The 26133-nt window shown below is 42.9% G+C and overlaps 1 protein-coding gene across 1 annotated transcript in view; it reads left to right on the forward strand.

Moving 5' to 3' along the window:
- The window catches only part of LOC115615819, a 76715-nt gene that overhangs the window by 27087 nt on the left and 23495 nt on the right, over positions 1–26133 (forward strand). The gene's annotated exons all lie outside the window — the stretch shown is intronic.

The following is a 26133-nucleotide window of genomic DNA, read 5'->3' on the forward strand; positions in this document are numbered from 1 at the left end:
ATATATATGCAAGTATCACAGTTCCTTTCCAATCCACATGCCTGAGTTTCTTTCCCAGTGGAAAACAAGGTGTATAGAGACAGGGAGGCAAAGGTGACATATCCCACGTCTCCATCCGAGGCTGGGGAATGCTCCTGGATCCTGTACCATGGGCTTGTGGGGAAAAAGTCACACAACTGGTTCTTTTAAAAATCCCATTGTGGATTTTTTTAAGGCTTTGAAGTCATTTAAACAGGGGGAAATCTGCATAATCAATGCAAATAGCCCCAATAAACGTCCTTTTCCTCTCTTGACACCCAAGAGTTGCACATGCTATGGGTCTGCTTCCATGAATTCTGTGGCTGCAGCTTGTGTTTACAGGGCTGTGGGGCAGGCACCAGCTAAAGGGAAAACCTAGTGAGGGTCATGGGGAGATGTGCTGGCCCTAAGGCCTGGTGCATGCTGACAGGCATAATTTATCTCTATTTCAGGTTGAGTGGAACTGGTCCCACACCTCTATTTCCATGTCTCTAACACAACTTCATCCAGCTCTCGCATATTGTCCCACTGCCAAGTGCTATGTAAACCACTGCAGTGGCTGCCATTAATCACTAGAGCCTTTTCCTGGGCTGCACTGTGCTTCCTTATAGACTATAACCTCCTTATCATTCACACATAATCTTATTTTGTCTTTATACCTACTTGCATGATCCACTTATCAGCCAATAAATCTGAGCAAGACCGAATAGTGGGTGGGGTGCTGGGTCCTGCTATTTATTTCCCAGGCACTATCCTAGGTTGTGTCACTAAGGCAGTTTCTAAACCTACTTTTGCTTCAATGCTTTAAGCAAACACTCACCCCAGTTCTCCCTCCATGAACAGGGTTTACTTTTATTCCCCAGCCGTTACTACTTGCTGTTTTCACCTTGAGACATTTCCTGTACAACCACCCTCCTTTCATAAGTCATTGTGTGGGTAATAAAACACTCTGCCCTCTCCCTGAGCCCTGTGGGCACAGGCAGAGTTGTCAGAGCAACTGAAATTCCAGATCTGCGTTTCCGAGCCTTCCCACTTTCCTTTGCATTGATATATTTGGGCTGGATTTCAGGCCAATGGTACGATTTTGGGAGGAAGCTGACTTTGCGTCTATGGCTTAAAAAATCCAGATTAGGGGGTGCTCTCCATCATCTGAGTCAATGTGTTCATGCCACAGGATCAAAAGAAAATCTCCCCCAAAATAAAGCAACTTCAACTAAGACAGTTCCCTGTGAGTTGTAGGTGAGCTGGCAGCTAAGATTTAAATGGCAGATGACAAAGTTTATTGCAGTAGTTGTGAAATATGGACCTATAAATCCCCAAGTTTCTACATGCACAGCCAAGAGTGTCCCTGTCTATTTTGCTGAATGTTAAGTGGATCAATTTTACTGAGGTTGGCTCTATGTTTTTTTTTTTTTCCAGTGGAATTTAATTCAACATAAACCCTACTACTTATTGCTTTGTTCACATTTCCTTATTTAGATGCTTGTGCAAGGAAAGGTTGGGAGCAATCAGAAAATACTGAAAGCAAAATAAATGTTCTCTAATCTCACTTCAAGCCCAGACTGAAATGTTATTAGTACTTTTGGGTTTGTCTGGATTAGTTTCTTAAGAAGCTGAAGCTGAACAGATCTAAATAGACTATTAATTTAGTAAAACACAACCTCTCCAGGGACTGAGCCAAACAAGTATTACATTTCTTTGCTTTTCTCCCATGTACACACAGGCTTCTGGGGTAGATACATCCCTCCTTTAAACAGGGAATGATGTGAGCAGAGCTATGAGCAAGAGTCATGTTGGCACAACATGGCAGTGATGGGCACCTTCAGCCTCTCCTTCTCCTCCTCACTCCAAGCACTTGCTGCATGTTTGGCTTAAGAAATGTGGGCTGGAAACAGCTCATGCCTTGTTGCCTCTACCACAATGTCAGTTTGAATCTTAGGTTATTATGACTATTATTACACTTTTCAAACCAGAGTAATTGCCTAATTCCTCTAAAGTCTGCTGTCTCATACTTTTACCCAGTGAGGAGATACGGATATGGAAAATAATAGATGTTTTTCTGGGGTGTTTGTTTGAACAGGGAGAAATCTGTGAGCAGGTTCAAAGGATTTATGGTTGAGTTTCTGGGCTTGTGGTGCTGCAGCCTTCATGGATCACCTGGGAGAATAGAGGGCTTAGCCAGGAGCAGTAGAGGAGGGGAAAAGGGGGACTTATGTATTCCTGTTTCTTGTAATACAAGGGCATGGAACACACAAAGACAATCTTGTTTTAACTGGAAAGATTTGTTTTAACTTTGTACCTGATGCATAAATAACTGAGATAAGTCATGGCCACAAGCGTATAAATGGGTTGGAAATGGAGGTGAACAGATCTGTGAAGATGGGGTTGTTGGTTATCACTAATGTTGGTCCAGATTAAAGCTTCACGAAGTGCCCAGTGAGTAATGGCTGGATGCTGGGAGACTGTTAAGCAGTTTTCTACCTCCCTCTTATTTTCCTTGCCAGGTCTCAGCAGTGTCCAGGATCCTGTGTTTCTATGTGTGGGCAGTTCAAGCCATGGAAAAAAAGCAATATAAAGGCGTTGACTTTGGCCATGGAGGCTGAGTTTCCAATGGGATAGTGCTAACCAGCATGGTGCAGTGCCCTGCTGTGCCTTGTGCCCGGAGAGGGCATGGAAGGATTGACTGCTCAGCAGTGTTACATCCAGTGATACAGCATATTGAGCAGCATTTAAACCACTTCCATCACATGTTGTAGACGTCACCCATCACTTGAAGGAGGGCAGAGTAAAGAGAAGGCAGGCAATAAGCAATGCACCATGCTGGCAGTGTTTCCTGCACCTGAGCTCTGTTTAAGTAAAAAAAAAAAAATTAGTCTTTACAATCAGTGAATTTAGAGTTAATAATCAAATATTTAATAAGAAAGGAAGGGATATGACTGTCTGGGTTTGGCTGCTGGAGGAGCCCATAAATAAGGGCGAACTGGCTCAATGGCCTCCCTCTTCTTGCAGGAGACAGGCAGCCAGCTCCTGCTCTGGCATCCTTGCTACCCCTCCAGCACGACCACTGGGCTTCTTCTGGAATCACTGCACCGGAGTCACTGGGAGTGCGGTCTGGCTCTGTGTGTCCTCTGCCTGAGCAAAGCTTGTGGGATGTGGTGGGTCCTTCCCCCTGCTCTCCAAGCACGGCTGATTGCAGCATCTGGTTGTAAGTGTGAGAGTAATTCCTTGTGGGCTTTAGTACTGGTGGTAGGAAAAAGATTGTGTTTTGTGAGGTTTCCATAAGTGACACTTGCACTTCAACAGCTGAAATGCCCCGAAGCAGCTTGCTTCTCGTTACTTGAGGGTTTTATTAACCCTTTCTGCAAGGATGGCTCCTGTGGCTGTTGAATGATGGCAATGTTTGGCTTTATAGGGCTGGCCTTACATGGAGATGAGCAAGATCAGACTGAATTTATGGCCCATTTCCCTCCTTTTCTCCCAAATAACTAATTTAGGATTTATGGGTTTCGGAGGTGTCTCTCTCCCCATTGCCTGTTGAAGGATTCTGCAGGGATAGCTCAAATATAACTGTGTCCTTGTTGAAAAGGTCTCATCTTAGGTTCCTTACAGAGCCAAAATAGGTCAAAATCTCAGGGGTTTAGGTCTCTTTGTAGAAAGAAAACCTGCTCACATTTAGGGACAAAATACTTTCACAATTGCAATGAATCTGCCAAAGAAAATACATGTAAGCTATTAGGGAGGAAATCAGAATGAACTTTCTTGCTGAGATCAGATTAGTAAAGCCTGGAAATGTGAAGCAATTTGTCTCTTGTAAGAGCCATATCCAGAATCAGCAGCAATAAGTCTCAGCTTAAGCAAACAGCGAATTTTTCTCAGTTATTTTTCTGTTTCCATAGTTTTTGATAGGAAAATGGAGTTTACACATATCCCTGACATTGTTAGTATTCTTCCAGCTGCTTTCTATTTGTGAGAATGTGTGTGTCATATTTATTTCTACTCTTTAAATAACCACAGTTGTATTAGTACCTCCTTACAACCTCCCTAAACATAGTACTATTTTGGGAGGAACATGACAATCTTACAGAAGACATGGATTGCTGTATAAAACGAGGAAAAAAGGCAAGGCAATGATGATAAGTGGAGCTGAGCAGAATGTTTCTGGAGAGTTTGCAGAAGGAAAAGGTCCCTTTGCAGAATCAGTGTTTGCAATGGGCATATTTCAGTGCTGTGAAGTACTTTTAATTTCCTTTTGGAAAAATGAAATTGATTTCCTACTCTTACCAGAAAGGCACTTCTCAATTCTCTTTCTGCTTACTATGAGGAAGCAATGTGGTTAAATGTCTTCTAAGTGAGCATGTAAAAAATAGTTAAAGAATCACCCTCAGTGCTCCTAAAATGGAGTTGGTTTATTATATCTTTTTTGTTCATGTTTTACTTTATGTCCTGAGGTAGGTTGATCTTGTTTTAAACATTATACATTTTTGTGGGAAAGGAGTTCCATGTTCTTGTGCCAAAATAAACATTGTTTTAATAATGCTCCCTCTATATGGTACTGGGGGGTTTCACCCTGCTCTATCCAGGCATTTAATCATCTGTACAGCTTTGAGCATCTGAATGAATTTAAAACTATTTCTGTGCCTAGAGCATCAGAAAGCACAGGGCTAATTTTAACCCCTGTCAAGTGCTTTTCTGGTTCACACTGAAATGCCCAACTTGATGTATGGAAATAGTGGTTTGACTTTTGCCTCCCCCTAATATTTCTAGGCATAGTAATGGGGGCACTGATACAATTAATGCAACAGAAAGATTATTGTCCAGTTTGGGACATTCCAGGGTTTTTTTCCCCACTTATTTCTGAACAAGCTTCCAGGAAAACACATCTACATTGCTGAAGGTATTGCTGTGATTCATGACCCCTCCATATTTTCCAGTAGGAAAAAAAGGGCTTAATCCATTTAAGTCCCTTCCAAATTAATTGGCGTGTTTAGCAGTTTCCAGTAATAAATATTATTACATCTGTTCCATTGCTTCCTGCTGAAAAGTTGTTTTGATTTTAATTTGTTTTGGGTGATTCCCCCCAGCCTCCATTTGGGGAAATCATTCCGTTTTAATTCATCTCATTTGGAGCCTGACTCCGCTGTTTGTGTTTCCCTGTGCTCGGCTGCAGCCTCCTGCACCGCACCTGCAAGAGCATCCACCTGAAAATGCACCTTGGTGAATATAGAGTCATAGAATCATGGAATGGTTTTGGTTGAAGGGGTCTTAAAGCTCATCCAGCTCCAACCCCCTGCCACGGGCAGGGACACCTTCCACTAGAGCAGGTTGCTCTAAGCCCCTGTGTCCAACCTGGCCTTGAACACTGCCAGGGATGGGGCAGCCACAGCTTCTCTGGGCACCCTGTGCCAGTGTCCCAGCACCCTCACAGGGAAGAACTTTTTCCTAATGTCTAAGCTGAGGGGTGTCATCAAAACCTCGTGCTCTTGGAGTTGTGTCTTTCACCTTCCCCGCATCCTGACCTGCTGGGTTTGTGATGGGAGCAGACACGGCATGTCCAACATCTACTGCACTGCTTGCAAAATATTCACAAGTTTTCTTTAAATGACAGCCACAAGGTATTGCTTATGAAATATGGCAGGATGAAAGCTGTATATGCTGTCCTTTGGCTCGTGGCTGCAGGGTTTTTGGTGGTTTGAAGGCACACTCATAAATCCAATAATTAATGGGCACATTTCTTATGTTGAGGATCACCACAAATCTCTTCCCAGAGAAAAACAAATCTCTGGTTGGACGCAGCTTTCAGTCCTGACAGTTGAGGCTTGATTACCTGAAGCTATTCTTGATTTATTTTTTAATCACTCATACAAGCGTGTAGCAAATAACTGAGTGACTTTGTCAGCTTCTTCATCCATATGAAAATGCCACTGCAAACCTCAATTACATATTGATTAACTGTTGGTTGTGATTGCTTTTATTTTACTGCTTTGCTGCCCAGGGCTTTTCTAAACTCACCTTTGGTGAACTTAGAGCTGGAGTAAAATACATACTTTGCACGGAGGGTCTCCTCCTTGCAAGTTAACCTTTTAATTTCCCATGAACACATCCTTCTGTGGAGTTTATTTTCATCTCAGGATTTCTTGTGGAATTCTGAATTGCTGAGAATGTGTTTGGGATGTTGTGGGCTGGAAATGTCCCCTCTGCTTTGCTGGTGAGGAGTGTGGGGGGTCCAAGGACATAGCCAGGTAAACCCACATTCCCTGAACCACAGAGGAATCGGACCTTTTTCCACCCACCGCGGGATCCCAGTCTTAGCACTGCAGCTCTCTGATTTATTTTAGGTCAATTCCTGCTGGTGGTGACAAGTGGCTTTGGGTGATCTGTGTGCTTAATATAACAAGCAGAATCCACAGGGAATGTTATTTATCTTGAGTCATGGACTGGTTAGTGACTGCTATGTCTTGTGATGCACAACTGGTAGATAGATTTGAGCAAAACCACATGCATGTGTATTGTCAGCAATCCATTCCTAAGAGTTTGGTTGTATTATCTTCTTCCTTTACAAAGTGCCATTACAGCTCAAACTATTGATAAGGCAAAAAATTGAAGCATCTATTGAGACTTTTTTAATTTCATCTGGAATCCTTAGAATAAATTAAAAGACAGTTTATGGGAAGGTATCACGTGAATTACAGACTCCTACTCACATGGATGACTGTTCAGTCAAAGCAGCGTGGCCCACACGCTGCCAGGGCTGTGCAGAAGATGTTTTGATTTCCATGGAGAGCTGGGCAATTGAGCAGTAGACAGACCTGGGAGCAAAACACAGTAGTTTCTTGTCCATAAAAACAGGTTTTCCAATGGGACTGAACACCCTGAAGTCATCTGCTCCAGTGGGCACTCTGGTGACAACATGCTGGTACCTTATAAACTCTCTTAGTGCATCTACACACAGGCAAATCTCCCCAAATCAAGTGAATTATTTTAGCAGTTTTGAAGTCATTTTTTGCCCCTGTGCATCTCCGCCTCAGGATGACCTGCACTGTCCCTCCTGGCTGCTCTTCAGCCTCTTATGGTCCAGGGCTGAACCCTGGATGCTATGTTACAGAGGTGCATCATTAGCCTTCCCCACTAAACACCTGGTCCTGCTTGATTTTGCTATTCTCCATCCAAACTTTGCAAATGTCCCTAAGTATTTTGGAGTGCTTGTCGCTGTGCAGAAGGACCAGCACCTTGATGAATAACATCCCCTGCAGTGGAGCAGCGGAAATGGCCAGTAGATGAGGCGAGTATCAGTGGGGAAGACGGAAGCAATCCAGATGAGGAATTGGAGGGGTGGGATGTTTGCAGATGCGCACTGGCCCCTGCTGAAGAGCCGGGATAGCCTATTGGCCATGGCTGAGCTGGGAGAGGTTTCTAGGACAACTGCTGGGCTTTGGGAGCAGGGAAAGAATTGAGCCAAATCTTAAAGTCAGATGAGGAGAAAATGAGTAACATCTGCTGAGACGTGTGAAAGAGCCATTTGTGCTCACTGCAACCTGAAGCGTTTCTCGAGCAGCCACCAAGGGCGTGGGCCAGGCTCGCTGTCCCCACACACATCCCCACACACATGCTGGCCAAGGGGGTCATTTGAGATGATTTATGTGCTCTTTACAGCCACAGCTCTGGACACTGCCCTGTGCTTCACTAGTGTGTCCCCCAAGGCCTCAGCACTCATATGGGGGCTTTGCTTTACCCCTTGTGTATTCATGGTGAAAAGCCTCTGTCCAGATGCTGCAGAGAGGTGAGGTCCTGGGGATGATGTTCCTGTACTTATATTAGTTATATTCATAGGTGATGAATAACAGGTTTCTGCCATTCTTTCACTCCTGCCTTCTGACACCATGCACAGAGCTGCACATCCTCTGCATCTCCCTGTGGCTGCCCTCTCCCTAGTAAATTCATCCTGCTAAGGGTGAATTTCCTCTTGTCTTTGGGGGGTGAATAACTTTCCCTGCTTCTCCTGCTGGCCCCTCTGCTATTTTAACAGCTCAGCTTTTTCCTCTCTAATTAGGCTATTTACTGTGATGCAGAATGTAGTTGGGAATGTTGGATTCGGAGGTAGCGAATGGTCCAGAAGGATTGCACCTGTGGTAGCTCATCAGCGGCCGTTTCACAGAGCTGAGATTAGGAAAGCACACAAAAGAGGGAGCAATTTGGAAAATGAGGATGAGTGGCCCTCAATTTCTAAGAGCAATTATGTTTTCACAGCTGTGCTGCTTGCCCCAAATGCATAGAAATCAAGTCAAAACCAAACTCTGTTAGCTCAAAGAAAATTAACCTTCATATCTAAACTCAATGAGAAATAAACTTACTTTCCCTTCAGATGAATAATACAGTCTTGAAAAAAACCTAGCTGCAAGTTATGTTGTAATTACATTCTTTGGATTAAAGTTTGTCAGTCCAAATAAAACAAATAGAAACACAGGGCAATAGATATATTATACTTGGAATAAAATTTGGCCCTGATATATTGTTTTCATGTTGAAGCTATGCCAAAGTTAATCTACTGTAATTGCATCTATCGCCAGCTTCTAGTCTAAATAAAGGAGCCAACCCGAGAGCTGTTGATATAATTCTTTCACTACCATGTTGTTGCCGCCATGGAAGGACTTGGCCAGATCTCATTTCTCATAGATCAGAGCAAGAGTTACTGAATTACTCAATAAGTGCAATTTTTGCTTTGAAGGCAGCCAGTGGATGTTTCCCTGCAGCTCCCACTCTAATAAAGATTTGTGGGGAGGAGGAATGCAATAGCGGTTCCCTTCTTATCTGCAAGGAGCATTTGGGGTGGGCAATGGGTGCTGCTGGGACACAGCCGGGTGGGATTGGGGATAAAGCTGTGCCAGGAAGGAGGGTTTGCTCTGAGGGGCTTATGGGGCTTGGGGTTAGCCCCAAGAGATAGGCTGAGCAGAAGCATGCAGTGAATGCAGCTCCTTGGCACCAGGGCTCAGCTTAGGCTGGGAACTGGGTTTAATTCAAGCTCTGCCTAACAGCATCCTTTTGGCTAGCAGATAGTGAGGATTAGTTGGTACTTCTGACAAAAAGTCTTGTACAGAGTAATACAAGGAGAAAGAGGGAACTATTTCTTACAAGGGTGGGATTTAATCCTCTGTGCTTAACCTTTAAGTGTGCTCTTAAGGGACTTGCTTTCCATCTGGCTCTGCCCTACCTGCCCCTTACAGAAGGGGGACAGCCTGTGGCTTGTCCCCATCCTGCTCAGCACCCTTGGGTGCCTGGTGTACCAGCATTACTGTCTCTGGGATACCCTCTGCACCCTCTCTGAAGTGAGGCTCTTCTCTCTTTAAAAAGCACCAGATTTTTTTTCTCTTTTGTTGCCTTTCTGCAAGTTCCCTCTGTCCCTTTCCTGTATTTATGCTGGATTTTGGATCCTCAAGGGTTTTGTCTGAATAAGGTGTTGAATTACAGTGAGGCAAAATCCATGCTGGCCACAGGGTTAGGAAAGGTGACTGGTTGGTGATGCCTCAGATTTGTGGTATTCTTCTGGCATGAGGGTCTCAAAAGCCTTTCAAAGCATGACCTAATCCCATGCCGGACACCAGACAGCACTGGTTTGGAGGCGTCCCCAGAAAGCTCATCTTAAGTTCATGCAATTGCAAAAGATGCTGGGGAGCTTGGTGAATGGAGCTCCGCAATCTCCATGTGTCACTAATGTAATAGAAGTTGAGAAAGAAATAGTTGGACCAACATTCCTAAAGTTATTAAGCACCAGAAATGAAAAAAAATCCTCTCCTATGTTTGATACATTTTCCCCTAAGTGACTATTACTTGTTTCTTTGCATCCAAAATAGGAAATTATCAAGATTATGAAATCCAAAGGAAATGGAGAAAGTGAGTAGGTAGGACAGGGTACTGAGGAAAGGTTAAATCCTTTAGCAAATCTTGTCTCCTTCCATATAATGTGAAATATTCCAGGTTTCATCATAATGCAGTTGATTTTATGTTCTTTACAGTTCATTGTTTGCTCCATTGGAAAAAGGTTTAATTTTTTAGCCTGTCCCTGTGTGAGATCAGATGTCCATCAGTGTTCTCCCCTCTCTTTCCAAGGGGCTGAGTTCACCTGGCTGTTTCCCGGGAACAGTATTCAGGGGAGACCCATTCATGTGAAGGCTTTCAATGATTATATATGAAGGGTTAAAGAAATACTCTTTTCTCCATTAATTTTGTATGCATTAAAGTCTAATTTCTTGATTCAGCTGGATCTCTAGGGCATTGCCCAGGTCACCCTGGCTGTGACCGTAGGCACATCCCTGTTCCCCAAGGACACGCTGCCTCATCTCCTTGCTTTAGCATAGACCATACCCATTACTTGGGACAGTAAAGCTGAGATCTGCCAAAGCATCTTGCTGTGGGAAGGATCCTAGAAAGGAAATGTTGATGGTTCAAGGAACAATTGTCCACCTGTGGGTTGATCTTTACTCCTCATTCTCCCTACATGTTTACTTGGTTAAGGGATGGCCAATTATATCTGCCTCCCAGTCTCTTCCTCCTTGAGGATCCTGGGAAAAAAACCCATCACAAATTTACAGAGGTATCTTTCTTACCAACAGCCTGAGAAAAAGGGAGAGAAACCAACAAAGCCAACAGACATTGGTAAGGATTTACTCTCAATTCGGTGTTGTTGGGGAGGTGCCCGTCTCCTGCCATCCCACCGATGGATCTCTGGCTCTTTTGCAAAGCTGGAATCAGGAGCTAGATCCTCAGGCTTTTTCCTCTTGTGGCGAAGGAGAGGAAAGTGGGTCTGGCACCTTGTTCCAAAATGCCTTGAGCAAGCGCAGGGACCCTGGCCTGAGGGAGAGCTCATGGCATGAACCAGAGGCTCCTGAGGTGCCATGTTCACCCCAGAAGCTCACTTCTATGGCCAGGCCATGCAATGCACATGGAAAATATGTAGGCTGGGAACTGTCTGCTGGCTCTGGCTCCATTTATGTTCTGGACCATTATTTTTGTCCACATTTAATTTAATGGATAAACACTTGATGAAAATATCAAAAGGATACAGTCCTGCCAATGAAGATCTTTTGGTCTGCTCGGAAGAACTGTGATGTGAATATAACATAAACCCAAAGACTGAGGCCGGGTAAAGCTGAAGCTGTACAGTCACATTTTGACTTAATATATATACAACTGGGAGTCTTTATTGCACTCACATTGCCACTGTTGGGAATGGTCCATGGCTCGTCTTTGCTGTTAGCAAAGACGTAGACTCCTTGAATTCAATTTGGGTGAATCAAACTGACTGTAACTAAACCCAGGATTTGTCACTTCAAGGACAGATTTTCAGCCAGTGAATACAGCATGTGCACTTAAAAATGCCTTCATTTTGAGTGCTTTGCTGTGCAGTAAACAAAGATTTTCTGCCTGTTTTCCTATATAAATATTTATAACAAAGTTGGTAACTACTGGTCAGATGTGAATGTTTGTTGTTCTCAGCATTTTTGGACATAATCTGCCAAAGATTTACATGTGGTTTTAATACACAGTAACTTTCTACTGCTGGAAGGTCTTGGATTAAGATCAACTACAGGAATTGCTTCTAGAAGAAGAGAGTTAGACAGAATTTGACATGCAGAAGGTTTTACGTGATTTTTCAATCAGAGGCTGTTCTGATAAAGATGCTTGGAAATACGCAGGTTGCACACAGAGACACGACTGTGAATTCAGACTGACTTGGGTCTGTTCTCTTTAGTGGGAAAGTCACAGTCTCAGCTTTCTTGTGCAGCATTGACCATCCCTGGGCATTTTGAGGGATGGCAAGGTTGGAGAAGTGGTGTTTTAAAACTGCAGCTTCATTTGAGGCATTTGAAGTCCAGGTAGGCTGGCAAAGCTGTACGGTTATGTCCTTAGCAATTGACTTCTGAGAAAGCTTTGAGAAGGGCCGGATGTGGAAGAAGCAGTATTGGTATTGCTATCCAAAAAGAGAGTGAAAAGGGGCTATAACTCAGAGCAAAACATGGCCTTGAGCTCCCTGCTGTCACAGGCAAAAATCCTTGTTATGTTCAAAGAAAACCGATTCATCTCTACTGCAGTTGTTCCTCCTTCCCCACACCCACACTCAGGACAAGTTGCTTTTTACAACTGCAGCTTTAGGACACTCAGTACCGTGTGTGATATCCTACACGTGTGGCACCTCCTTATTCTTCCTCCTAGGTTGCGACAGACTTAATCCTGCCACTAGCAGAATGCAACAGGTAATAAATTAAACTGTGTATAAAAGCAGTCCTCACAGTTTCCATAGCTTGTTTGGCCTTGTTTTGACTGTCCACAGCCTCTCCACTGCATTGGCGTGCACACAAAATACCCGTTGCATTTTAAAAGGAGTCTCTGGAGATGAGAAATGAGCAGAGTGGAGAGGAGAATTAATACATCATGTGTGAACTGGCCCTTTTCGCTTTGTTTGTTTTGCTATTTGTTAATGGACCAAAGAGGTACCCTTGACAACAGATGGAAAATTAGTCCCAGTATCGACCAGGGGCTCTAGTGAAGATCATGGCCCATTGCACAGGAAGGATGTGTTCACTTCCAGAAGATCTTACAGTCTAATTTAAGCCAGGAAACAGAAGGAAGGTAGATGAGGTGGAGGAGTGGGGTGGGGGGAGAAGAGATATAGCCTCCAGGAAAGTCATTAAGGAACACATGCCTTCCTGACTTCATGTCTTTTGTCTTTTTAAAGTATATTTTATCTCTCTCTGTTGGGCTTTGAACCTTTCAGAGTTTATTTAAGCTATTGCAAACTTGCTGACTTAGGGGGCAAATAAGCCTTTGGGATCAAAGCAGCTGGTATTGTCAGTGGTATTGAGGGTGAAATAACACATTAGCAGAAGGAGAGCTGAGAATAAAAATGGAAAGAAAATCCAACTTGGTATTTTCTTTTTTGCCTTTAACCTTCTTCCCAGCTTGATCCTTTTAATTTGAACAGGTATTAATTTTCTTTGCATGTATCCCAACAGCATAAATATTTAATGGGCCTAGATTACAGAGCTGAAATATGAGATTAGCTCCAACCTTAAAGATTTGTGTAGGATCTCTTCCTCGCATTTAGATGACTCTCACATTGCAGGGAGGAATACCACCCATCTCTGCGGGAGAAGCATCTCAAGCTCTATTTTGAGTTCATTTTCCTTTCTGGTCTTGTTTGGAGCTCAGAAGACATAAACACCTCTCCCACTCCCAGTCTTTCCATTGCTATTTTCTGGTGACATGCTATGACAAACCAAATGGTAGCTCCAGGTTACTGGAGGCCAGTGAGCTTGAATGTTGTTTCCTACCTGTAGCAAGCAGGTTCATGGCTTGGGAACCACGTAGAGTATTCAGCTTGGAAAAGTCCATGCAAGCATGGTAAATATGGCTAAGGTGTGCAATATGGGAGAGTCAGTGCAAGTGTGGTAAAGTTACTTGTGCCCGGTTTTGATCCACCAGGATCCTCAACTTATCATTTAAATCCATCTCTGCTCTGGGAACAAGTTCTGTAAATGTCAAAGGAGCTTAAAATATTCATTACCGAAACTCATCATTCCAGCCCCAAAGTGATTTTCTCGGTTGGTTTCACTAGGGTTTGGAGAGTCACCAGCTGCATTATGGGATAAACCACAGCAAGTCACTATTGACAGAGGTGTCAAACATAAAAGTGTAAAGGACTGTCCATTTTCCTCATCCTTCAGCCAAAAGCAAGTTTTCAAAACTTGTTCCAAAATCCTTTCACCCAAGTAACATTTCAATCTGCAGCTCACAAGTGTGATTTCACAGCATTAATATGACACTGCCATTACCATGTGAAAGTGTATGTGACATTCTAGCGCACATATTTATAGCAAAAATGGGACAGATTCATAGCTCTTGTAAACCACTGAGTCCCTTTTTATGACTCTCCTTTGATTTAAGCAAGCTGAGATTTTGAGGCAAAGTCAGTAGTCTGGTTTTCAGCCCCTTTTTATAATTAGTGATATCAAAGTACATTCTCTACAGAGAGTCAGGGTGAAGATAAATCAACTTTCCAGTTAGCTGAAAGATCTAAAACATTGCCGAAAAAATTCTTTCCAGGCATTTAAATGATAAGGTCTTTTTTTTCCCCTTTCAAAAAGGAAAGAAAAAGTATTCTTTTTCACTTAGAAACTTAATCTGTTTCCTCCAGAAAATGCTGGGGAAAAAAAAAATAGTCAATTTTGGAAATACTTTTACTGCTTTTTAGAAATACTGCCAAACAGATATGAATGTGTTATTTGCACATATTAATCTATTTTAGAGAACCTTTATAGAAAGGCCCAAGAAAAAACATCCCTCGCTGCTAATGAGAACGTATTTACTGGCTGTTTCAGATTGCTTCGGGTTGAATTCTGTATATGTTTGTGGTTTGGATTTACTCAGTGTTTTAATTAATTCAGTTCACATGAAATAGGCTTAAATTGCAGCTTCCAGTAAATCCATTTTATTGTGTCTCAATAGACAGACATTAATTACTTTTGTAATTAAGAAAAGAAGTATGTGAGAAGTAAATATGCCTTCAGGTCTTATGGGTGGTTAAAAATACCTTCTTTTTAAAAGGTTACTGGTAAAGCTCAGACCTGTCAGGGATGTGATGGAGGAGTCCCCTGCAACCCTAGGATGCAGGTGGGTGTGATGCTGCTGCACTGCCCTGTGCAGGCGGCATCACACGGGATGCGGCCTCAGCACTTGGGAATTGCAATTGTTATTTAAAATACACAGGCATTTATGTCAATATAAAGAAATCCTTTGAAGGCAATATAGCCCAGATCCAAGTTCTGCTGGATGGATTCAGGCACATCAGTGTGTTTTGCAGATACATGTCGGCCTTGGTTTGTAAATGACAGCAGTAGGAGCCAGTGATCCACAAGCTTCTCCTTCTCTTGTCCTGTTAGCAAAACAGACCATAAATATCCAAAATTGAGGAGTTATACCCTGTGGGCTTAATAACTGTGAAAATAAATGGTGAGGGTCTTTTGATTTTGAGTCAGTGGGCTAATGAAGTCTAGGATTCCACTGTTCAGCTAAAATGGCTTGAGAATGCAGGATATAATGTAATCTCATTACTCCAGATTGAGAAATTAAAGACAACTCTAATTGACTGCAATAGGAGCAGGGTCCAGCAGTGCAATGCAGCTTCCTATGAGTAAGGAGCATGCGCTGGGACAATGCAAAGTCCTTGTTGCAGACTTTTTTCCATCTGGGAGGGAACTAGCCTAAAGCAGCAAATGGATGTCAAAAATTTCCGTTTCTGTAATTTAATTACATTAAATTAATAAATAATAAAAACATTACAGGCACTTGCCGTCGCTTTGGTTGCAGCTCAAAACACCATGTCCCTGCGAGGACTGGCCGTAAGGAGAGGGGCGAAGGACCAAAGGAGGGCTTGAACCTCTTCATTAGGCTCAGCACCTTGCACTTTGAGCAGAAGTTTGACTTTTAATCAGTCCCACACTAAGTGACTTCATCCCATGAGAGAAAAGGAGCCTGCCTAGCTCCAGGGTCCCTCCTGCCCAAAAGCATGGTCTGTGCTTGAATAAAGGAGCTATTGGTGATTTTTACTCTGGTCATTTACCCCTTCTTTACTCCAACTCTGCAGTACAGATGTTAAGGCACAGCTGTTTACCATTTTTTTCTGGTCAGTCATGTGAATTTTCCCCTGGTAGGTTGCTTTTTTTTTAAGTCCAAATTCTGTTGGCAAAAATCTGTGATTTATCTTTATTTTTTTTTTTTAATTCTCATAATTAGTCACAGTGCCTGAGAACAGACATGAAATGCTCCAGCAAAAAGATGTATATATCAGCTGTGATTCCTCCCCATCACCTTCACAGTGAGGAGGCGTCTCAGCAGCTGTGCTAGAAGCTGTGGGCTTCTCAGCTCTGTGGTCCCACTGCTGTGTCCCACATTCCAGCTCGGACCTACATGGTCAAGTGTTAGCAGCCCCTCACCTCAAATGAAGCCCCCAACTGCTCTCATCCTGGTCCGGCAAAGAGGTCCTGGTAGTCAGCATCCCATGCTGCTCATGCTGAAGCAAATAAGCACTATTGGAGGATGTGAGGTGGGAGTGGGAGCTTCTCCAGGAGCTTGAGACCATGTGGGAATCATCATTTTCCAGGAAATATATTTTGAGTGTGGTCCTTCCGCTAACGCGCCTCCTCCGATGGCCTGGGCTGCCGGCTCCCCAAAGCCATGGAGGGAGCATGGTGCCCTGTAGACAGGACAAAGAAACTCTTTTGTGGGTTATGTCCTAAAGCCATTAAACCACGGTCATTTATGAGACATCATAGTCCTGGCAGGGCTTCCCGTGCTTCTGCTCCACATATTTCTTTGATCTCTTTGGTTTGGGCAGGTTGCAGTGCTCCTTCTTCCCTTGGCTTTCCATGTCTGCTTTTGGGATGAACACCACGGGCTGAATTAGCTGCGAAGGAAACCCAGAGCATGGGGCAGAGCAGGGGCAGCTGCCTACAGCACTTCAGGGCTCCCCCAGCACTGATTACTCTGGTTTTCCCAGGGCATCTCATCCCTGCACTGCTGCTGGGGGAAACACGCTCCCGTAGTGTGTTTTCCTTGTTCCCAGTAAGCCTCTAACTGTAAAGTAGCAAAGGGCTGTGAAACAGGTTCTCTAAATGCTTGGAAACCCAAGGTCTTCTCACAAGTGAAACCTCTATGGATTCGAGCAGCTTGCCTGGTTCCCAGGGCATCACTCGGGTTTTGTTGATATTCAGGTTTGAGATTCCCTACCTTTCAGGCTCCCAGCAGGTCAGTGATAACTGAGGGATTTTGGCAACTCAATAGGAATAACACACCCCAAATGGGTTTGTTTTGGAATATTTCGAGTTGTTAAGAAAACATCAAATATTTCTGCTCTGACATTCAGGCTATTTGGCCGCTTAATAACAGTGACTAATTGAGCTCCTAGTGATGAAGAAAACTTCAGCAGCTCAACCAGGAAAGCACTGTGAACTTTGAGAGCCTTTTAAGCGCTGTCTCTCACAGACAGGACATGATCTGTTTCAGCTTCTCTTTGAAGACAAGTCTCAGACTAGTTAAGTGCAGGTGGCTTCTTCCATCCAGGTTTGGGAATAAAGCTTGTGCATGCAGGGAATTCCCTTTCTCTTCCGTAATTTAGTTTGCAGAAAATCAGATTTACATCAGCTTGACAGAGTGTAGAAATTTGGCTGCTGGTCTACATAATATATCTACATAAAACAGTATGTCTGAGATTTCCGTGTAGGCTGATACAGTTTTAGGTAATCTGGTATCAGTAGCTGCACCAAAAAAGGGAAAGGTTTCCAAAGGCTTTTTCTTGTGTCCTTTTCTCCTGCACCCTGAAAGTGAAAACGAGCAGATAAAGTCAAACACTTCATGTTTGCCAACTCTTCCTGAAGCCAGACCACTTCCAAATGGGAGTTGGTTTGGGCAGGGAAGATTACCTCCAGATCCCAACTGCTCGAAGAGCTTGCAGGGATGCTGGCCATGGGAGCTGCTTCTGTGGCTGCGCAGAGAGCAGATGACTTCAAAGCAGGGGTGGGAATTAGTTCCCATTTGGCGTCAATAAATTTCTTCTCCATGGCGTGGCTGCATGCAAGCGCGGAAGGGTTCAGTACCAGGCCATGGCAAGGCTTTGTTGATAGGGATGAGAGGAGGCTAAGAACAAATTCCTGGGTGCTGCTGGGGCGTGTGTTCACAGTTCCTCATTTCCCACTGTTTTAACAGGTTACATGCATTTACTCATCCTTTATAGAGTGTTAAACTCCTGTTGCCCACATTCCAAGGGTTTGTAACTGCTATCTGTAAAGCGCCACTCTTAAGCAATGATGGCCTTGACTAAAGAAGGGATTTAAAAAGAATTCCTTGATTAAAAAAATATTGTGTCAGACACATGATAAACAGGTGGGAACTGGAGGAAAGTCTGGTTTACCAACAAGAAAGAAAAGTGTTCCAGGATTCCCATGAAATCCTATTACAACGCTGTGGTTGACCAGGGCACCAGGATATAGGTAAAGATCCTTGATTTTTCGTTAAATCACAGTCTTGAGTATATTACAGAATCAATAGAATTGCGTGAGGAGACAGGTGACGATGGGAATTAGGAGAGTTAATTACATCATTTAAATGAAAAGAGACAAGAGGCCCTGGTATTATACCAGGCTTCATATATCTGCATATGCTGCTTTTGCTCCCCATAGCTCTCACTTTTAGGCCTGGTGTAAATTTGGGCATCCTTATGATGCCTAAATACTGTACTAGTGACCCATGCATTGGAGTATTCATAGGGATTGTCCAAGATATTCATCCTATAGCTAACTACTTCTCCCTAAAATAGCCAAAAGTTTCTGCGCCGGCCCAGCTCAGTTTGCTTTAACCATGCCAGTTTCCCAGTGAAAGCAGAGCCAGCAGCATGTCTGTGTGTCCTTCCTCCCAACCGAGTCATCCTGGGTGGTGCTCGGCCGCTCTGTGTGTCCCCATGGCTACAGCTGAGCCTCTTTGTTTAGCCTTGGGTAATTTTCCACTTTCTAGACCTCCTCCATGCAATAAATTAAGTCAATCTGTCTTCTCCACTCAGTCCCTCACTAGTATAGGGACTGTTTTAGTGCTCTCTGCTCCCGGCTCCCAGCACAGGGAGTGAAGGTCTTCTCCAGTGTGGAGGATCTGCATCTCACACCAGGGGCACATCGTGTTTCCTAGGGTTATGCTAAAAACCTAAGCAGAAATCATAAGCTGTATGGACTGTGTGACAGTCCACAAACTGTCATATACCAGTTTGTCTTTACTTTGTAAGAGAGTAATGTCAGATATCTCAGATATGCCACTTCCAAACTGCCAATACATCATAAAGTCATTCTTTGTTATGTGCAGCACCTTATATAAAAGAAATTACTAATAATAACAACTCTTCAGCGCTTATTCCTTAGGTTCCCACTCAATTTTAGTTCTAATCTCCAGTCTAAAATCTCTGCCTAGATTCCCTACTCCAACCTGGCTGGAAGTTTCAGGTGCTGCTGAAATCACCAAGTTGTTTGTCCCAGTGAATCAAGGCATGTTCCTGGGACTACTGTAGAGAGCAAAACAGGGGAATGCTGTGGGCACACAAAAGAAGAAAAATCCTGGAAAAAATTATGGCAATGAACAAATCTTCTGGTACCCATTAAAAGGTAATAATTCTACCCAAAGGAAGGGGGATTTTCCCGTTGTGAGATGAAATAAACATTGAGAAATGATTTGTGTGTGTGTTTAAATTTAAATTTAGACTTTTATTAAGTATGTTGTTCAAAGGCCCTTTTCTTCCCAGGGTAGTTTGGTTACAATCTTCTCTTAAGAAAGAAAATCTCAGCACAGAACACAGCCTCTGAAGCTTGCTTTGCTCGGCCCTCACTGTGCAAATAACACCACACTGTGGTATTTGGCAGCAGATCTTTCATTCTTTTAATTAGTGCTGTGGTCCTGGTAGATGCACAGCATCTCAGAGCTGAGTTTTAAGTGTTTCTATGCTAGGTTTGTGCTGCAAATAAATATGGATAGATTTAGATACCTAGATAGAGGGTAGATTTAGATTAGATATAAGGCAGAAGCTCTTCCCTGTGAGGGTGCTGAGGCGCTGGCACAGGGTGCCCAGAGAAGCTGTGGCTGCCCCATCCCTGGCAGTGTTCAAGGCCAGGTTGGACACAGGGGCTTGGAGCAACCTGCTCTAGTGGAAGGTGTCCCTGCCCGTGGCAGGGGGTTGGAACTGGATGAGCTTTAAGGTTGATTTAGGTCTTCTTTTAATCCTAAATCAAAAAACTTCCATGACATGTTCCTTTTAGGAGGTCACGTTTCAGACAAAGCTGTCTCTATGGCAGCACTTAGGTTGGATACAGATTTTTTGAAATAGCCACAGCATTTTCTGTGCAACTGTATTTAAGGAGCTATGGCAAAGTAGTCATTTATGAGAGAGAGGCAAGCTAGCACACAGACACAGCCTTTTATGTTGCTGCTTTCTTGATTAAAAAAGGTACTTTTGTGCATCTTGAAATACTTCCCTGAGTAGAGAGGAACTTACACTAAAACCACGTGTATGCCATGTTTCAACGTCGCAAGGCTGCAGTCCATGCAATTAAAAAGAAGGTGCCATTCGTTGAAATATTTGCTTTTGCTGAGCACAATAAAGACTTTGTGCTGTTATTAGAGTCTCAAAAGTAACCATTAATATTATCCTGGCCCCATTCCAACAGTAAAAATCAACTCAGGTCTGTGTCATTAACTCCATAATTATGTCACCTGAGTAATTGCTGGGATCTCAGAGTTTTTCCCTACTCTACACAAATCTCTGAGTTTTAATATTCAGGTACATTAGACTGCAATTTCCTATTTATTTTTAAGCTGGGAAGATGAAGAGATGCAATTTTAAGAAGTGTTATCAGTTATTTGATTAAATTAATTGCCTCCTTTCACATACAGTAGTCACATAATAGCCTTAATCTGACAGTTGCACAAAGATGTTATCTGTATTTTTGAACTCTGGTTGCCTGCATGGCGTGTCCTCATCCTTCCCCTCTCAGAAGTATCTGGTGGGTGTTTTCATGGAGAGGTCAGCTCTGGTTTAGGCTGCGAGGATTAAACATTTACTCTCTGCAGAGGAATTAAGTGGTAAAATGAAAGCCAGACACCAAATAAGCTCCTCTTCATTTACTCTCTTGGAAGGAATAACATCTTTCCATAAATCTGTGTAGCCAGCTGGGTTCCACCTCCAGTAATGCTGGTTTTACTGGCAGACCTGACTTACTTGGTAACTTGGTGCCCAGAGCAAAGTGCTCTCCTGACCTGGGAGGATGCTGCTCCACAGCCTTGGGCATGTCTTCAGGAAAAGGGTCAAATTCCCAGTTGGAGGCTGTTGCTAGCAGAGCCCACTTCTCTTTCCATCCCTCCATGAAGTATTTCGTAGAGCATTTGTTAATGTCAAATGTCCTGAATGTCAGGATTACTGTAATGCGCTTAGAAGCCTGATGGGGTAACACTTGTCCTGTCCCTACTTAGCTCATTTAGTTGTTTGACTGAAAAATCACAGAGCACTTTCTGCCTTCTGCAAAGAGATTCAAGTGTTTTTCTGCGAAAGAAATCACATAAAAGGGTTTTTCTTTCATCTATTAAAAACTAAGTTACTCTAATAAAAGTAATACAAACTATTTGTTGTTGGAAACAGCTTAGTGCTGCATAACCCACCTTGAGCATTTTTCATCTGTGTTTTCCAAAGTGCTTTGAAAAAAGAGGAAAGATTATCACTATCCCTATTTTATATATGGGGGAAGACCATGAAGTGAGTTGTTGAGTTGTTCTTGGGGCACTGATAGCCCAGGGAATGGATCCTAAACACCATGAGATCTCATCCAAATTTTTATTGCCAATGCTTCTGTCTGTAGTCCAGTATTAAACTGTACCATTGGAGGCCTCTTTCACTGAATGACAGAGTATCTTCATCACGTGTGAGTCTTCATCTCTTTATTTAACTCCACTAATAATGCAGTTTCTCTCTTTATTTCCTCCATTGATTCTCTGTGCTGACAGGGAAAGGTCTGAGTTACCTTTGCCTATAAACTCCTTTGGCACATGGGCACGCATCAAGTTCACTTGTATGAAATTCCTCATGGAACTCCAGCTGGGGGTGCTGGCAGTGCAACCGTGGTTCCAGCCCTCTGCAGACGACCATCCCATGTCATCTGAAATGCAGCATAACCTCAGAAATGAAAACTTGGCCCCACTGATGAGGATCCAGATGGATAAATTCAAGCTGGAGGCCGGGTTTTGACTCACGTCTGATTTAAATGCAAAGTATCGTAAATGGTTTAAAGCCATTCCTGTATGTGTTTAAGCTTACCCATGTGAGTACTCTCATTGAAGCCAATTATGAACAATGGCATTTCTTTCTTCTTTATTCACTGCTGATTTCTGGTACAGGGTGTAAATGATTCTTTTATTGCCTTCGATACCGAAGTCCCTTAGCCAGCCACTGAAGAGGCATCATACTAATTGATAAATGCTGCTTGCCTAGGGAGGGGGGCTTTCAACTTTGTAATCCTATTAAAAATGATAGATATGTCAAATATTTGTGCCTACTGGACAGAAGATATTATTCTGCTCTAAGGTTTCCAGTTTAATTCTTTTTGTGAGCAATTGGGCAGAACCACTGATGTAAGACAAGCAGATGCTCTTCAGCTGTACTTTTCCATAAATGATTTTGTTCTCTTTTTGTGTTCCCCTACCAGGCATATCAAGTTCAAAAGAAAACGTTGCCTCTCGCTAATGAGAAGATTAATCGCATTCACATATGCAGCAGACTTTGTCAATCCTGTTGAAAGTTTGATGACCTTTAATAGACAAAGTTTTAGTGTGCCCAAGATAAATAATTCATCCTTCGCAGATCAGCCCTCTGTATTCATCTGCTTAACTCAGAGGCATGCTGATTAAAGCGACTGAGTGCAATTATCTTCATACTTCATCGAGATAAAAATGTCTATTTTCCTATCGTACTTCAAAGCACAATTGCTTTTTTAAAGATATCAACAACCTGATAGACGCAGGGTCCAGTTTTGCTCTGACTTATTCCCAGCTCCCCATAGCACTCTCCAAAACCTCACTAAGAGCTCTGAATTTCTCGTTTCCATAGGAGTTCCTTTCCCAGCGCCGAAAGCTGAAATGTGTAACTAATCCTCTTGCAAAATCTCTGAAACCATCATCTTCAAACGCTGCCAGAAAGTTCATCTCTCTTCACATGTACAGGGAGAAAAATGTCATCTAGGCAAGTGGCAAGATGTGATTTGCTTTGATTATGACAATTATTGATTCTGCAGGGCTCCTTCCATCTAGGAAGGCTGCAGGCAGCTAAGTGCCAAGAAAACTCATTGCCCCCTTCCTCTCCCCCTTGCAATGCCCACTCTGCTGATTTCTCACCCACCTGTTGCCCTTTTGGGTTTCAGCCCAGCTTTTCCAAATAATGATGCGTGCAAATAACATCAGCTGGGAGTGCAGCCAAAGGCACTACTCATGGGGTGGAATGTGCAGGGGTGGATGCTGGTCCCTGTCCCAAAGAGCATGATGCAGACATTGCGGCTCCCCTCTGCTATCAGCTTCAGGGGGCATGTTGGAAGCCTCCTGCAGTGACCACATGCAGGTAAATAAGCTGATTATGAAATAGCCAAGCAGATGGTCTCTTTTGTTGCTACCTGTGAATGTAAGTACAGTCCTCCTATTTCCCTGGGAGGAAGGAAGCAACTCAGTGGACATCATGCAGCTCTTAGTTTATTTAGAACACTCTACAAGAAATGCTGAATGAATATTGCAGCCATTTAAATGAATCTTTCCTGGCCCCACATGAAATTAGACTGAACTGGCACCATGTCACCTTGTTACTAGAGAGAACAAATATTCCCTCTGGCAAAAATCCTACCTCTGGCTTGACAAAAAAATGTTTGGCTTTTTTCATTTCTTTTCATGCAGAAATTGAAATTGGTCTTAAATGCTCTTTGGATTTAATGTTGCTTGTTAGAGATGAAACAATGAAAATGAAAGAGGAAATAATAAGGGATTGCTGGGTTTTTTAAAGGTGATTTACAGACGAAAGGAAATCCTAGAGCTTAGGAAGTTGTTTAAATACCAGTGACAGTCCCATATGGAAACAATCCAAAATCAGAGATTAGAGGGAAAAAAAGCAAGATATGAATTGCAAAGAACAAAGCCATGAAGGAAGGGAAGGTAAATTCAAAAGGAAGAAAGGCAAAGCAAAACAAAAAGCCTCTTAAACCCAGAAACAAGACACCTGCTTTTCTGGCAGTTACCAGCAGCAAGGAAGACTCCACCTGCCAGACCTCATTTTTAACATCAGTAAATCACCGTGTGGGTAAAATAACAGGATGTTGGAAAGGAAACAATTCTCACTAATTAGCATATCAGATACCAGCTCTCCCACACTCGTTGCTCACAAGAGCTCCGGGTTCACTCCAATGTGGTGGGAATAACCCTTTTTCCCATCTGAATGGTTCACATGCCTTTGCCTGGAGGTTGCAAGGTGGGGTTGGCTCCCATGGGGAGCGAGTCGGATGCAGTTGCCCATGAACCAGTGTGGCTCTCTAGGACCCACCACTCCAGCCAAGGAACTAGTTCTGAGCACTGCATCCTGACAGGATAGGGAAAGCTGGATGAGAAAAAGCATCTTGAGATGCTGAAGCCAGTCCCTTCTTGGCAATGAAAGGGGAATTTCAAATATTGGAGTAGGATTAATCGAATCTGTTGTAAAAAAGGAAGAGCAGCTTGGCTGTAGGAAGATCGTGCCTATTAGCATGTCATGCTCATGCTCCAAAATACTCAACAGCTCAGTCCAGAGTGCACATGAAACGGAAAATGAACAGCATATGAATGGAGTTATGGGATGGGGGAATATGTTGTAATATAAATCACCTAAATTGAAAGCTGGATTTTGAGCCTCTGGACCATCTTAAAGTCTGTGATGTACATGGAGGATCAGTCTCATGGCTTTTGTTAAATTTAATGAGTGTGTTATAGCTGAAATCTCTCACATTGCCTTGGAAATGTACCTCATGGTGTCAAGGTTGCTCTTTGTGGAAACTATTGATGGCCAGTTACTTTGTTTTTAACTTTATAAAAATACTATGATCAACACTTTTTTGCCTGTGATGTTTGCTTGGCATAATGTGGACTAACTGTGGGTATACTGATGTGGAGAAAGAGGCAGTGGCAAGCTTAAGATTTCAGAAGAGAGAGCAGGAGACCACTTAGTTTTGCAATATTTGAGTATCTGAGCATATATATAAAACTTCCCCTATGTATAGTTACTGTAAAGACCATATGAACATTACAGCCCAGTCAATACGTATTAAATAGTGCTTCTTTAACAGATGGGAAACCATAAACAGTCTCCTATGATATATAAACAAATTAAGGAGAATTTCCAGCTCTGACATCTTAATAGGGGATGATGAATAGTTTGGCATCATGACAATATCTCTGTCAAGATAGGGAACCTTGGGATGTAATTGCTCTTTGAAAGAGTTATTTAGTAGCTTTCCTATCTGAGGCCATATTACATGTTTTATGGAGGACAGTGGAAGGTCTTGTTAGGGAAGTTTATCTGACTTGGCTCTCAGAGCTTTGTCCTCTCACTGAGATCATTACCATGATACCTTTCATGTGATTCAACTCTGTTCCTCTATTTTTCATGCAAAACTAATGTCTGACTCATATCCCACAAATAACGTTGGTACAACAAGCTTAGTTGTGTATTGAAGGAAAGATCTATTAGCCTCTTTTATTATGGTTAGGTTGGTTTCTGGAATAACAATCTAACAAAGTAAAGTGTAACTACCAGGAAAAAAAAAAAGGCAGTTGTAATTGCTTACTATTCACCTATAATTTATTAAAATCAGTGTCACGAATAAAGCCTTGAAAATGAGGCTTCACATATGTACATGATTACTCCTCTGCCTGTTTGCATTCTGCAACTGAAATAAGCAGTGATTCATCGGGAATGAAGTTTGAATTAATTAGAGAATCCCTGGTCTGCAATGGACACCCTGTTTTCTCTAGGCATTTGATGGGTTTGGAAAGATAATGGATATTTGTACACCCAATGGTGTAGCAGACCCATAACCAGGTTTTTCCACTTTCTCCAGAAACGAACACTGTGTTGCGACACCACTGAGTGTTGTAATATGGAGAAGCCCCAGGAATGTCGATGGGATGTTTTTCGTAATGCAGTTTCCATCCTGCCATCCTTTGGTTATTAATTGCAATTCTCAGTGTAAACAGAGATATATCTGGAGATGGCTTGGCACGGCTTGGCTGCTTACATCTTGTATCTCTGGAAATTAAAGAAACCCCAAGCCCCAGCAAGCTCAATGGGGCTGCGGTGAGCAGAAGGTGATGTTCAGTGTCCTAACAGTGTGTATATGTGTCTATAGGGACTCTCAGTGCCACAGTTAAGCACAGGAAGGTCAGTGGCCTTAATCAAGTGTGATCAGAGCTCGGACCCTGCCCATACTTTGCTCCTTCTGGTAACATCAATCACATGCAGCCCCTTTTGAGAAAAGGAAA

Source organism: Strigops habroptila, chromosome 12, assembly GCF_004027225.2.
Source record: "Strigops habroptila isolate Jane chromosome 12, bStrHab1.2.pri, whole genome shotgun sequence".
NCBI classification, from domain to species: domain Eukaryota; kingdom Metazoa; phylum Chordata; class Aves; order Psittaciformes; family Psittacidae; genus Strigops; species Strigops habroptila.